We start from the raw sequence: 11,413 nt of genomic DNA, 5'->3' as shown, positions 1-11,413 counted from the left end.
TTTGTTCCTGAAGGATTTCAGTGTCCTGGGCTTTGTTCTGAAGCTGCAGAGAAAGTCATGTTGGACGGAGAACATTTGGATCTAACATTGGGCCTGACACATTTGGGATTTCCCAGTCTCACAGACCTTAACATTGGGAGTTTTCCTTTTACACCATCTTCTAATTCACAGAATCATTGCTGGTGTCTGAGACATTGATTTCTGCTTGTGCCCATTTGACTTTTTTTCTAAATTTGATCCTTTTTCTATAATTTTTTTGGCCATGTGGTACTATTTCTTTTGGGGTTTTTTGTTTTATTTCCAACCTCAAACATGAATAGTATATGCCTTGAGACTTGTATCCATACATATAGTGAACAAGGATCATTTTCATCTGCTGTGTCATATTGCAAAAATCCCTGGCATGTGCTTAATGTACTCCCCTTTTAAGAATCCACAAACACATCCACGGCTCTAGTTAGGCTGAGGATATCTCTGGAACTTGCACAGTACACCTGAAGCTGTGTCTATGTGTATGTCAGAAAACTACAACATATCATTCTTTGTGGAATAACATGAGATATCTTCTATGGATTCTTAAACAGTGTTGCACAGGGAATCTCATTTCAGATAATGGGCATAAAGAACATTATATTATGCATTTTGTGAGTGTATGTATTAGTGTGTTTGTGTCAACGTGTGTGTGTATGCAACACAAATGTACAAGTGTGTGTGTGTGTGTGTGTGTGTGCATTGTTTTGGCATCAGGATACTACTGTCATCTTAGAATGTTTAGAACGATGTTTATTGTCTCTGGTGAAGCAGCTTGAGGATCATTGATCTCCATTGTATTTAAAGAAAGCAGGTATGATCCTTCATACAGTCTTTGGTCCTGTGCTGTCCTGATAGGGAGAGCCTTATTATCTTTCAATCTTGTACTCATATAGATCTTGGCACATTTCATAAGATCCTGAATTCATCATCATATTGAGGTGGAGCAGTGGGAAGGCAGCTGGTGGTGTATATTTGGTAATCTGTTATATCTCTGTTTGTGTCCACTTTGTGAATTTAGCATTCTCTTTCTTTGAGGATTGTCAACACTTTGGAGTGCAAGATTTATTTTGTAGGTCTTAGAGTTCCCATGGATCTTAGTCATCTCTTTCCTCTCTCACATTTCTATAATATGTGTCTTCCTTTGGAGGGTTCATATCAAGGGTTGTCAGATTTGTTCATTCTTTCAAAGAACCTGCTCTTTGATTCAACTGCAAAGTTATCTCCAGCTCTGTCCTTTCTTACACTTTCTCATAACAGTTTTGTGGTTGGAATGTTGTCCTTTGTTTGTTTTTGCATCTTTGACCACCAAGATGCAACAGTAGCATGCTTGTGAGACTTTTGATTTCTTGATGTACAAACTGATAGTCATAACTTTGTCTCCTAGTGCTGATTTTGCATTTTTTTTTCTTTCTAGCATCCTGTGGCAGAGCCATTCCCCACCAGAAAAGGTGGAGGACGTGGCGAATGAACTCTCCTCCATCAATATCAATGATCACAGTTTCCTACCATCCAGGGAATTAGCATCGGAGTACTCCATTTCTACGTTAGTGAATACCACCTGTTCCCTCACTCACATTCTGGTTGAGGAGAATCTGGAAACAACTGTGCCAAACAGATTGCATGACACCTTGGCAAAAAATGACTTGTTGTACAAGAGAAATCATATATACAGAAGGAAAAGCCAATATCATCCCCAGGTCTGCTACTCCAGGAGGCGTGGATTTCATCTTACCCTCCCTAGGTTTCCTTTGCAGAGGAGATGGAGTGAGCTGGCTCTGCCAACATTCATGACAGAAACCAAAGCAAATAACGGACAGGAGGTAAATGAAAACACTAGCAAGGGTTTCTCTAAGTCCAGCTCCCCTGATTTATACATCAGATCTTAACTCACCTGCGATTTCTGCCCCACAGGGTGCTGATATGAAGGCATTCAACACACACATGGAAGCAGAAAATGCTGAAAATAAACCATCTGAGGAAACACAGCAGGATCCTAAGATGGAGGACAACAGAAACCTTTTTCGAAGGTTTTTCTGCTGCCTCTGCATGCCAAGGACTAAAGATACAACATCCAGGTAATGAATATCAAAGAATGAAAAATGTAGTTTTAAGTATATGGACTGGCTGAGGCCAGTTATTCCACATATGATTTGAGCTGTCTTTTTGAAGGCACTTTGCCATGGGAAGGCTTCAGCCATTTCCAGGACCCAAACATTAAGGTGTCTGGAACCCCAAAAGGAGTTTCACACTGTGTTCTATTCATGAAAAGACTAGCGTAGATGAGACAGAAGCAGACAGCAGAAGTTGCTGGCGGGGCTTGGGGATGCTGGGAGACAGGAGTTAGGATGGTTTTCAACGGGACAACAGTTTAGGAAGGGAAGAAGTCTGTGGAGAGCTCTGGTTCCTCAGATCAGCTTTTTGCTAAGTCTTTCTATGTCAATATCACTAAAACAGTCCTTTGTTTCTCTCTTTTCAAGGGCTGAAGATGCGGCCCTGACCCGGGGTTCCTAAACCCCGGTCTGTGTTCAGCCTGGTTGGGGCATAACAGCTTCTGGAGCAAGCCAGGCCAGAACATGAAAGGAGGTGTGCCCCAAACCTCTACCTGTTAGAAAGCTCCAGCCACCAGGGCGTGAGCTCTGTATCCCTCATCTCCTACTGGGTGCAAGGGTGAACTTCATTTGTCCCCAGAAGAAGTAGCTGGACAGAGAAGCCAGTCACATCATCATGGGCAATGACGAGGCATCCATCCCGCTCCAAGTCCACATGAGAAAAGTTAAGTGTCCCAGATGACTCTGGGTCCCCATCTTCTTCTCCCCTCATTTCCATCAGCAGAATCAATGAGCACATGTAAAGAAGTGCTTGCACACTTTTCTCTTAGGTGGTAAGGAGGCACAGGAAGAGGGGGGTGGAAGGAAGAGTGGGGCAAGTGGGACATGTCAAGGGATAAAAAGCAGTGAGAGAGGGCAGAAGAAAGGGCTTGGATCTGGAAGGGGAGGAGGTGATTTCTCCAGAGGAAATTCCATTCTGGCAGCAGAAAAGTAAGGGATGAATGTGTGGGTGGTGACAGGGTTCACAAGCAAGAAGGAGAGGAACAAAATTCCCCTGAAGAGGATATTAGGAGTGAGTGATGCTTGGGTACCCTGAGAAGACCCTATCTTCCTCATGGGTTCCAGCTTGCTCCAAGCTGAGCAGATGAATGCTGTCTGAGAAATCTGCTCTCGTCCTGAGGTGCTCAGAGAGGGTGTGGCTGCAGAGAAGAGAAGCCACATGTTTTCAGGAGCCTCTTCCTCTTTCTGCTTGACTGAGTCTAGGATTGATCTGGTCACATCTGCTTATGTTCACAGCCTTCATCTTTCATCCCCCAAGGTGCTGTTGTCCCATCTAATGATTATTCAGACAGATAAATTTGTTGTCCCCATGGGGGATTCCTTGACTTTGAGTAAACAGCAAGATAGGTGTTTGTACTGGAAATAGGTAAACAGTACTTAATAGGACTGGGGAACATCACTGTCCAGAAAACAAACAACAAACTTGGAACATCTTTGGGCCCAGGGCCATCAACAGACTTTAGTTTAGAAGGAAACCTGATTGCCAAGGAGCTGCAGATGATGGCCAGTGGTATTGTGTGCAGCCTTGTTGAGCGAGCTGCCTGCAGTCTTCTCCTGCCCACCATACATATAGGGAGCATCTTCCTGGGTCACCAGGGGCAAGCCAGCTGACAAGGTTTTCAGGGGTCTAATCTTGAGATCAGCCAGGTGTAGTGAGTTTGTGTGCAATGTGCATCTCCTTGTGGTAGATGATGAGTTTCTGTATTGTGGTCTTGATGTACACCAACCATCCCAATTGAGCATTCTTCACTGCAGAGGATGATGGTCCTGTCCAGGTCAATGGGTGTCTGGTTCTTTGTGACAGCTTCTCAATTGTCCAGAATCCACTTCATTGGCTACATCATATAAATGGAATCTTGACCAAGTCCTATATGGTGCCTTGCTCACCCTAGTCATAATGATAGTCTGTATTAGTATAGTCAGTAATCTTTTTATTCTAATAATTCCTGCCATTATGTTACTTGATGTTTATTATTATACCTTTGAACATTCTTTGTTTTATTGTTTTGATTATATTGTGCCGAGTATGATTTGTTCAATGATCAAGTCTGTTTGGAGTTCTGTATGCTTCTTTAACCTTGATAGGAAGCTCAATCATTAGGTTAGGGAAGTTTTCTTCTATGATTTTATTGGAAATAGTTCCTGTGTCTTTGACCTTGCTTTCTTCTCCTTCTAATCCCCTAAGTCATGAATTTAGCCTTTGCATAATCTCCCAATTTTTCTGGTGCCCTGTACTTGAAATTTTATTAGATTTAACATTTTCATTGACTGGGAAATCCATTTCCTTTTATCTTGACTTCAATGTCTGAGATTTTTGCTTCCCTCTCTTATATTCTGTCAGTAAGTCTTACCTCTAGTATTCTTGTTCCAGTCCCTTACACTTCTGTTTCCAGTTCTCCCTTGGTTCCACTGTCTTTATTGATTTTTTTACATGTGAACCCTTGACCTGTTTTCTTCCTTCAAATCCATTGTTTGTGTTCCAAATATTTCATTAACACATTCATTCATGTCCTTCTAAGATCCTTGACCATTTTCATAATAGCTATTTTGAAGTTCTTATTCTGTGCGTCAGCTGTATTGCCTTGCTCAGGAACTACTGAAGTTCTATTGATGAGCTCTAGTGGAGACACACTGTTGGCGCTGTTTTGATTCTGTCCTCATGCTGACATCCAGGCATCTGGGCTTAGAAGAATTTCACTTCCAGTAGTTGATATCTGGTCTTGCCTGTCTGTTGGGTAGGTTTTTCCTTCCTTAGTTTCTGTTGCCCTCACAGGGTTTTTGGAGGGGATGTGGTGGCTGTGGGTTACCTATAGGGAAGTGCTCTGAGTCTCTCCCAGGTGTGGCCACTGGTGGTTCCAGGTGGACAGTGTTTCTAAGTATTGGGAGCTTGCAGGAAAGAATAGGATGAGCTAGATTGGCAAGTGTCTCAGAAGATGCACAAGGAGGGAGACTTGGTCAGCTCTCTAAAGTACCAGAGAGCTGGAGAAAGAGGGTGAATTCACATCCCTATCCAGCAGGTGATATGGTACAGGGTTAGGGATGAGACTGGGTGTTTGAAAAGGAAGGACAGAAAGGAGAGGAAAGATTTACTATTTGCTTCCATGGTCAGCATGGCCAGAAGTGCTGTAGTAACAGACTGTCTCCAGTGAAGGTGACCAAGACAAAGGGATGGGATGAAGAGAAGGTTGAGAGAGGATTTGTTTACTTTCCCAGGAATGGGGACAGAAAAAAAGAGAGTCCAGAACAGTTGGCCTGCTCCAAAGCTGAGAATAAGACTGGAACTGGGATTGGAGGATGGGAAGGAGATTGAAGTTCACCTACCTGATTTCCTGCTCAGCATGGTAAGTGTGTCCAGGGACATAGTGTCTCTGGTGTCGCTGGCTGAAACAAAGTGGTGGGAATTGGGTACCGTGGTGTAGGAGAAGAATAATGGATTTGAAATTTGTCCAGTGACTAGCGAAACATACAGACACTGGAAGTGAGTGCAGGAATCTCATAAATGAGTGTCTGATCATGTATGGGGCAGACTATTGTATAGGCAAAAAGTGTACCCTGTAGTGCAGTTATTTGAGAGTTATTTAATAGTTATTGGAATCTGTTCCCTTAATAATGAATGCTTTGAGAAACCCCAAATATATATCTTCATGGTAAATCACATATCAATGAAATAATGATGCCATTCTCTGTGGGAGAGTTAACAATGTATTATTTCCTTTTATTTTTGTAAGAGTGTTAAAGATTTCTTCTGGATGTGGCAATCTTTTCAGAAGATCAAAGGATATGATCTAGTAGAATCCAGCTGGATTCTGAGGGCTGTGTGCTGTGCTGACAGATGACCCTGTTAGAGCTCACCCTGTGCTCACTGAGGAGACTCAGCAGTGCTGTCCTTCTGTCCTGTCAGAGCCCACGGTGAAAGGAGTCAGCCATAGCTAGTGATTACTGCTAGGACTCCCCAAAACTGAAAGCTCACCTAGCTCCTCCTCAGGCTACCATGGAAGCTGAGCTTCAGCAGCAGGGCTCACAAGTCTTGGCAGTCTCAGAAGAAGCATACACAAAGGAAGAGCCACTTCTCTGCAGGGGTGGGAAAGGAGGCCTGAGACAACCTAGACTCCCTGAGGAGATCTTTGGTCTTGAACTGCTTCTTTCTCACTGCAGGGCAGTGACAGGCCTAAGAGCTCTGCTGTCACCCTGACCATTTCTGCATCATAAGCACAGATCACTACTACACTTTATCACAGCATCTCATCTACCATCTGTTAGTCTCTATTACTACAAGGATTCTTTCCCAGTCCATCCCGCACTCTGCTTCATGGCTAACATTGCCTGCACCCTGATCATGGAAATCAGTTCCATTGTCTCTAGTGTACAATGGTGCACAAAAGTCAGATATCTATTCCTCATATCTCCTTAGATACCCCTATGAGTCAATAATAACCAGTCCTGTAAGAAATACTAAATGATCACTTTTCTTGTCAAATACTATAAAACAAATCCTGTCTTTCCTTCAACCCTGAACACTCCTGTGCCTTACAGACTTTCTTCCTCCATTCCCAGATGTCCCATTCTACATGTCCCATTCTCTTCAAGTGTTAGACACGTTCTTCCAGACATGTGGAACCAATTTCCTTTCCTTGATTAAAACAAAATATCTATACATCCAGTATACATTCCTCTCCCCTCTGCCTTCTTCACTGTTCATAATTCTTTTCCACACTAGCCAACTGTGCATACACTGTGAAGTTAGACCTCAGATCTTGCAAACAACCACTTTCCTTCCTTTGGTCATGGATAATAGTGTTAAAAGGGATAAAACGTACAGCTTACTGTCCAGGTATGCTTGCTCTGCCACTTCTGTGAGCATCTACTCTCCTGATTAGAAGTTGCTTGCTAAGATGCTTTAGTGGGAGTGGTGGTCTCTTTCTTTGTGTTCTCAAGACCACTTCTAACAGACTCCAGCTCATTCTATGAATCTAACTAGGCATCAGGTAATACAGGCACTGCACATACCTTTGAATTGTGGCCTGATGGTAGACCTGGGTATTACATTCGATTTTGGCACAGGTGAGTTTCTCAAGATGACAGAGACAAGAGAAGCAGTGCAGGATACTCAGCCTCCTGGGTCTTGATCCGTCTCCACACCTGCAACAGTTTTTGTCTATACTGCTGCCTTTGGACACAGCTTCTGCTTACATTATCTTTCATTTGTTCACATTCAATGATTCTAAATGACCATAAAATGCAAATAGAACAGACATCAAGGCTATGATTGGTTTACTAATCCAAGTACTTCCCATTGAACCTATTGTTTAAAGGGAATCCCATGGAGTAGGCATTGTTCTCTTAAATATAGAAATATCAGCTTTGCTTGGTGCATTTTACCAACAAAATGATTCTGGAAAACTCTATGCCTGAATAGACTTCCGTTTCCACATTATCATGTCTCATGTGGTTAATATATAACTAACCCCTAAGCAGGCCCTAGGACCTGCTTCATTTCCTAAGTCACGGTCTACGACCCATCTTGTACCCTGCACCATCACCTCCTTTAGCAACTCCTGTTTACTGCATCACTGCTGCACCTCCAATCTGCCCCATTTCAGCCTTTCCCTGGTTCTCAGCTGTTGGACTGTATCAGCCTCAGGCAGATGCATTCTTCAAGGCCCCTTCTGTGCAAGTTCAGCCCATAACATCTATCAGAGTAGGGTGTCTAATGTCAGAAGAAACAATAGGCAGCATTTTGGTTACATATCTCTTGAACACATTGACATGTTTGCCTGAAAGCCACACATGACGCCTTGGCATACTGCCTGGTTCTGCACTCTGCCTGCCAGCTGCAGACCCTGTGTTGGTATTTGATCTGCATTCTAGGCTATGCTGAGTTGTCTCCTGTGACTTTTATCAAGGCCTGCTTCACTACATGAACCCCCTTTCACACACAGCATCCTGAACAAGTGCCTCCTCCTCTAAAATAAAGACAGATCTACTCATCCTTGACCCGTTAAAGGCAGTGGTGTCCCCTACATGGAATTGTTCATATGGTCAGACTCATTTGTCTTTGTTCAGGGTTTTTCACCCTCAGCTCCTGGGTGGGTCCCAAGCTCTCCTGTGTTGACTGCCCGTGTGCTGTCCCCATTCACATTCATCAGGAAATGCATCAGCGATGGCTCCACTAGGACACATGGCCATGCTCCCTGTAGTTTTCCTTTCATGGGTCTGAAATGTAAGTCTGAAACCCACCGCAGCTCTGATATAGTGAACAACTGTGGAAGTGACGGCTGCTCTGGGACTCACAGGAGTGTGCTGAGTCTCTCTCTGGAGTTTCTGCAGGACAGGTGCCCACATGCGGTAACCCTAACAGACATGGGGCCCAATGGCTGGCTGAGTCCTCCAATTTGTGAGGAATCAGCAGCAGCTCGCTCTCCTGTGGATCTGAAAGAGGTCTTTGCACACAGGCCTGGGTGTTTTACCAGCTACTTTATATTCCATGGGAGAAAGTAATTCACTTCACCTGGCTTGCTCTTTCAGGAGCCCACACTGAATCAACCACTAGGAGGAGTTAATGAGAACTCATTTGCTTGACTAGCACCTCTTCTTCTGTGAGGTCCAGATGATGAGATAAAGAGACAGCACAGACAGAAGACCCTGGCCTAAGAAGAAGGTGTGCTGTGCGTGCCATGGCTTGGACTCCCCTCATCTTCATTGTTCCATCTCAATGTACAGGTACGAACAGGCCCAAGAATGGGGAGAACTCCTAAACTCAGTCAGTCCCTTCTGGTTCAAATCCCCAAAATGCTGTACCTCAACTCTGCTGTTCACTGTGGTTTCTGCTTTGACAGGTTCCTTTTCTCGGGCTATATTGACAGAAACACCCTCCTTCTCTGTGCCTCTTGGACCAAGATCCAGACTTACCTGCACCCTGAGGAGTGACATCGACATTGGCGACAACAACATTTACTGGACCAGCAGATGCAGGGGAGCCCTCCCAGGGTTTACCTGTGCTGCTACAGAGACTCAAACAAGTCACTGGGGCCTAGAATCTCCATTATATTCTCTGGATCCAGAGAAGCCTCAAAAAATATTGCAAATTTGCACATCTCTGAACTATAGATGAAGAATGAGACTCAGCACTGCTGTTTTATCGGGGAAAATAGTGTTTCCCACAGTGATACAGGCAGATGGGGAAGTCGCCATCAATAGTAGCTTCTGCTAAGAAACAAATCAGTTCTGGTAGAGTGCATGTAGTGGCCACAGGGAAGGGAGCAAGGAGGCTCCGCCAACATTGCCTGCCACAGCACCAATTCTGAACAGTGCAGAGGCCCATGGTATTGGTGTTGATTACCCAGAAAGATGCCCCCCACCACAAGCATCCAGAAGAGCAACTACCACGAGGAACATGAGATGTACTGGAGGCTCTTCTTCAGACACATGTCCATAAACTTTCATTCAGAATCCTGAGATCTCAAGTACTCAGGAGTATTTCTCTTCTTCGGTCATGGCCAGCAGAGCAGTGCAGGCTGACCTGACCATGCTGGTCATCAAATACCTGGAGAAAGTAACGGTGTATATAGTTGATGAACTGTTAGAGAACTGTAGAGTCAGCTACAGTGTTCAGTTTGATGAATCTAAATTCACAAGAGCAAGTAGTGCTGGTGGCCAGAGCTCTGAAGTGGTCCAGTGGAGGATCGGAGAAAGTGGGCCATCCTAGGTTCCACCAGCTTCTCATGCTGTGGGATCTGCAATACTACTGTAAGTCTCAGTATTACTTCCTGCCCTTCACTGAGGGCAAGGGCTGTCTGTACCAACATGACAGACAGGTACTTCACTACACAAACCTTCTGAAGCGAGTGGGTGAATTCATGGCCCAGGCTGTGTACAACTGTTTTTCTGTTTGACAAACAAGAGAGGTGCACAGGTGGTCTTTACAATGTATGCACAGAAGGTCCTGTCCATTGAGGATGAGACACATTCTTTCTATCCCTGCTCAACTTCATCTGGTTTCCGCAGCTGGCTGTGGACAAGCTGACTGTGTTCAGTGAGCACTACCTGCTTCCCTAGATGGGGACCCCATGTACAAAGTGGACCTGGACAGGGCAGCTGCCAAAGCAGACCTCCTCCAGACAGGGCAACCTGCGGACAAGCTGAGCGGCTCGTGGACTCCTCAGAGCAGGAGGACGGGGACGAGTGCTAGGATGACAGAAGCCTCATCAGCCTGCACGGAAGCTGCCTGGTCAGCATGGAGACGTCCGTGACCAGCCCCACTGGGATGGATTCAGTGCCAAGCTGGGCATGAGGCCCCTTATACAATAGGTTCCTCTTCCGGAGCTGGAGGGATCGCCTTTGTAGAGTCTGTCCCTATTTATGTATGGAGGTCAAGGGCTGTGTGGTCAGAACCAGCAACAAAGCCCAGCTTCTGCTGGCCACCAATGTTCCTCACATCTCCCACAATAAAGCACAAGTCCTGCTACAGTACCCTGCTGCCGTCCGTGTCTCTGGTTCCTTGTAGAGCGCTCTAGTGGGACAGACAGTCTGGTATCAGTAACCTGTATCCCTTCCTGTGTGTTCACTCTTGCCATGGCATGCCAGAGAAGTGGTGCTCACTACTGGGGGTCATGCAGGATCCTGAATCCTGCAGATGAGAGCGCTTTCTTGTTTGATTTCTGTTTGGATGCGGAGTTGCTTTGCATTTGTGGTGAGCTTCTTTGGGACAGAATATGTTCTGTGGTGGCCAAGTTCCTTAGAGGTAGAGATGAGTCATTCAAGCTACAGCCCTGCTGGTCTCCATGAGCCCCACGCTGCTGCTGTGCAGAAGTTTTAAAGGGTGTAGTAAGTTTTCATATCTTTAAAGTTTTAGTATTTATTTATTTTTGTGGGTAATTTTGAAATCTAACGTTTTAGGACTTAATCATATTAAGAGTCCAGGAATGAGCAACCACTCTATTACCACAGATAATGTCCATACTACCATCTACTTATAAAGGTAGACACCATATTTTTCACAATTAAAATAAATAAAATTTCTCAATTACAACACCTCTAAGCTGCTTGGGAAGGAAGCAGATATGCGCTATTTTCTATAAAATGGAATTTAAAGGAAGGCTTATGTCATCAGTTGATCAGTTCTCAAATTTTTTCTAAAGGTCTCTTTACGTTTTGGATCTATTTGTGGTTTAATTTCTCTGACCCAGATATATCTAGAATTTTACCCCTTTTATTAGGGTTTCCTGGTTCATAGATATCAGAACTTTCTAACCTTGTGATTTTTTAAAAAAATA

The 11,413-nt window shown here is 44.4% G+C and overlaps 1 long non-coding RNA gene across 1 annotated transcript; it reads left to right on the top strand.

The window, feature by feature from the left end:
* The first annotated feature begins 6,963 nt into the window (after positions 1-6,963).
* Positions 6,964-10,610, top strand: LOC148123080 (uncharacterized). Its single transcript, XR_015735284.1, has 2 exons — positions 6,964-8,861; positions 8,978-10,610. It is a non-coding gene; the product is annotated as an uncharacterized LOC148123080 (long non-coding RNA).
* The last annotated feature ends 803 nt before the right edge of the window (positions 10,611-11,413 follow it).

The sequence above is a fragment of the Myodes glareolus genome, chromosome 2 (assembly GCF_982192425.1).
Source record: "Myodes glareolus chromosome 2, mMyoGla1.1, whole genome shotgun sequence".
NCBI classification, from domain to species: domain Eukaryota; kingdom Metazoa; phylum Chordata; class Mammalia; order Rodentia; family Cricetidae; genus Myodes; species Myodes glareolus.
The sequence above is the reverse complement of the archived record's forward strand: the minus strand, read 5'-3'. Positions and strand labels throughout refer to the sequence as shown.